Source organism: Odontomachus brunneus, unplaced genomic scaffold, assembly GCF_010583005.1.
Source record: "Odontomachus brunneus isolate Ranch 3 - 2012 unplaced genomic scaffold, Obru_v1 Obru_scaffold_020, whole genome shotgun sequence".
Classification (NCBI taxonomy): domain Eukaryota; kingdom Metazoa; phylum Arthropoda; class Insecta; order Hymenoptera; family Formicidae; genus Odontomachus; species Odontomachus brunneus.
In genome coordinates this window covers 246,660-250,922 of record NW_022639470.1, presented here as the reverse complement: position 1 = coordinate 250,922, position 4,263 = coordinate 246,660, and positions in this window count along the sequence as shown.

Below are 4,263 nucleotides of genomic sequence, written 5' to 3'. Positions count from 1 at the left end.
TATATATATATATATATATATATATATATATATATATATATATATATATATCTATTTATATGTATCTGTATTTATTTTTCCACTTCAGCTTCTCGCCAAGAAGTATCCATTTACAATTCTTTTCTTTATATCTATATTCTTTATATATTTTTTTTCCTTTTCCTCGCATCTTAACCTATTTATATCTTAACCTAATTAATTCTTTTTATCCTCCATCCTCCTTTTAATTCCTTTCCTTCTTTTCTTCCTTTTTCTTCTTTCCTTATATATATACCATATTTTCTTTACCCTATATTTTTCTCTTATCCTATATTGGCAAATTTATTTTCCTTTTCGGTTTCTTATCCTTATATTTCTTATCCTATACCCCCGTAGATTTGTCACGCCTATCGAGGGGAGTGCGAGCGTCCACAAAATTTTCCTTTCCTATAGGAGTCGAATCCGAGCCTCTAGCGTGGCAGACTAGTGTGTAGCGTAGTATGTGCGAGCGTAGTCCGCCATGCTACGCTCGCATATATATACTATCTATTCTATTTCTAATGATAGATAGGTAGATTTCCGACTAATATAGAGACTAATATAGATCCACGTCGTCAGAAGAGGAATATCATTCCGATAATAGTTTTCGCTCTAAATGTGGAATTAAAGGAAATAGCACCTTGCTGGAGTCCTTTTCTTAGGAGGAGAGAAAGGGGGAGAGAGGTGGTGATTATCGCGCGGCGTGCGAACGTCGGAATAAAAATTCCAAATTCACGTAAGAACACGACTGGCACTGTCGTGAATAAAAGAATGCGGCCAAGCGCCCATAGACACTACGTCTCTTTTTTCAAAAATTTTGAATATTCCAATTAATGATGCATCAATTTGAAGCTTAGGATGTGAGTACAAATTAAGAATATAAAATCTCAATATTATTCTTGTATAATTGTTTGGACCGTTTATCTGCCAAAAAACTACGCGCGCGACAATAGTATTGAAATATACTCTTTATCTATTTATTCTGAGCTTCAAATCGATGAATGATTGGAATACACAAAATTTTACAAAATTTCCCGTGGGAAAGGGTAAAACTTGTTCCTCCAACTTTAAAAATATCGTGTTTAGAATACTATTCTATTGTCTTTGAAAGATCCTAAGATTATGCGTAAGAATAAAATCCTCTAAGATTCAAAGAACTCTACGAAGGATGAAATTATATTTTTGCAATTGCATCTTCCAGAAAGAGAGGTCGGAAAAATATTGCGCGTCTACTTCGCCGACCAAACCGTCTCCTAAGTGATTAATACAATTCTCACGATCGTACGGGCATAACAAACACGTTAACCACATTTCCATCGACGATGCAAAGCAAGCCCCGTAGAATGAGTCAGGTTAAACAGATCCTTTGCATTATAAATCGCTCTGTGAAACTGGGTCGTCTGGAGCTGAAGATTCCGCGGTTCCTGTCAGATCGGTTGCCGTTTTAACGTAGAGATCCACTGTTATCCGAGAATTCGAGCATGAAAAAATCCTGAGCGTTCTTTAAAAATCTCCAACTCGGTGAACGACGACCGCCAATCACGTTAGTTCCTCGAACAAGTCTCGTCGCGGCAGACGCAAATTTGCTTAGTCGCCGCTTTATTTAACGCTTAACGATATTTGAGCGGCTCGTTAACGACAGCTTAATAGAAGAAACATTATGTATGAGGTCTAATGGAGTCTGAAAATTGATCGTGCGACCGATAAGGAATCGGTGAGATGAAGTGAAAGATATATGTGCATCGAATTACATTTATCGTATATTCTTAGGCATGTATCAATAGTCGTTACTTGAAACTTGTCTCACATGAGATATTCAGATCATATTCAGATGATTTTATTTCAAAGTTAGATCTAAATTTGCCAGGTAAATCGTATGATGTATGCGACGTTATAATTCAACTGAAAAACTTGGATCTAACTCTGAATAAAAATCTGAGTATCTCACTTGAGACAAGTTTCAAGTAATGCCTATTAATACGCGTCTTAATCATTAAGTATTGAAAGTATATGTTCTACAAAAAGAATCGTGTTAATGAAAGATGGAAAATCTGGATATAAAACGTTATATTAAATTAGTAAAGGAAATAGGGATGACGGAAAGTGTTACACCGGCTGATAAAGTTGCGGCTGTCGATACTCAAATAATTAAGTAATTCGAAATCTATTTTAGAAATTCCGGATATTTTACCCTCGAAAGGCATATTGCCGAGAATACGCTTAATTGTTGTATACCGTGTACTGAATCTAAACGTAGAAAGTTATTAACGTGTATTATTTCAAATACATATCTCACGAGATACTTCTTTAACATTTTGACAAGAAAGATCGCGCGTTGCCTACCCTTGGATCGTTCGCGACAATAAAGCAACAAAGCTGTAAAGGGAATTGGTTTTCAAATCACGGAGAGGACAAGCGACATTGCGCCATCGGAATAAAATCGCGAGGTAGCTGTATATATGCGCGGGATAATCCAGAGCGTCCGTTTGCTGTCATCTCTTCGGGAACGATTTGAAATAGGAACACGGGGCTAAAATTTGACACACCGAATCGACACAACTGAAATATCCTTCATCCTACACCCTCTTAAACATTGAAAAAAGTTTTAGAAAGGTTTTCAGGAAGGAGGACTGCCACTTTTTTGGAAGTTTCACAAAGATAAATTGAAGAGAATCGACAAAATGAAAAAAACTGTCTTATGTGGTTCTTTAAGAGCCACAAGTATTTTTAAAATGCATTTGAAGGTAAATACCTAATCTAAAATATAATATGATAATTATTAAATTATTTGCTATACTATAACCTATAAGCCTATACCATAGTTTATATATATATATAATGAATAAAATTTAAATAATATATAAAAATAACTTCTTTTTCAACGTATATACAAATCCGTTTTGGAAGAATATGATCAACACAAAATTGAAACTAAAATAAAAAGTCCAAGGGAAAAAAGAAAACATAAGACAAACAAACGATAAAAATAATTTTAACTCAAAATTGAAACAAATGAAATTATTTTAACCAAGAAGACAAAACGTATTACTGCAGAAAAAACTTGAAATGAATATTTTTCGATATATTATTGTGATAGTATGAAACCACTATCAACTGTTGATAATCCAAATTTTCTAAAAATATTTGCAGGTTAGTTTTTGTCCTAATCCTTTAGAGTTAACGTGGAGCACAGAATAGATAGATTACATATTACATTATATAATTACATCATATTTCATATCTGTTACATACTAATTTAATTTTTTCTTCAAATACTAACTCTGACTTAGAAATACCTACACAACGTATTCTTAGCAGACGAATTAATGATGCTTATGATTGCACTGTGAAACATTTAAAATATTTACAACATTAATTATATTTAACAATATTAATTATATTTCTATAACTGTCGACATATCTAAGGTCAACTAAGCATAAAAGTTTTATGGGCGTTACTGCGCATTGGGTAAAAAAAAATTAACAACCGTTAAGAGTGTCCAAATTAACAACCAACTTGAGTATCTCGACGAATAAGACACCCGCTGGTAGACGCCACGAATCAATACGCTGGTTTACTTGAGGGTGTCTTTTTCATACGCGAGAAATGAAGAAGAAGAAGAAGGCGGGAGGTGTAGTTAGAATAGATGTTGAAACGTCTCAACATGCACGTCTTTACGCGAATCTGCGGGCCGTCGTCTTTGCACCTGCATCGTTCGACGATGCCGACGTTGCGACCAATTATATGTACGAGTAAATATCGAATTCGTTACTCTTGCCGAATTATGGCTGTTGTTGAAAGTCGATTCTCTTCGATTCATCTTTCCATATGAAACTTCCAAAAAAGTGACAGCCGTTCTTCCCGAAAATCTTTCCAGAATTCTTTCCAATATTTAAGAGGACGTAGGATGAAGGATATTTCAGTTGTGTCGATTCGGTATATCAAATTTTAGCCCCGTGGTCCTATTTCCAATCGTTCCCGAAGAGATGACAGCGAACGGATGCTCTGGATTATCTCGCGTATATATACAGCTACCTCACGATTTCATTCCGACGACGCAATGTCGCTTGTCCTCTCCGTAATTTGAAAGACAATTCCCTTTGTAGCTTTGTTGTTTTATCGTCGCGAACGATCCAAGGGTGGGCAACGCGCGACTTTTCTTGTTAAAATGTTAAGGAAGTGTCTCGTAAGATATGTATTTGAAGTAATAAATACATAACTTCTTACTTACTTGAAGCAATAAA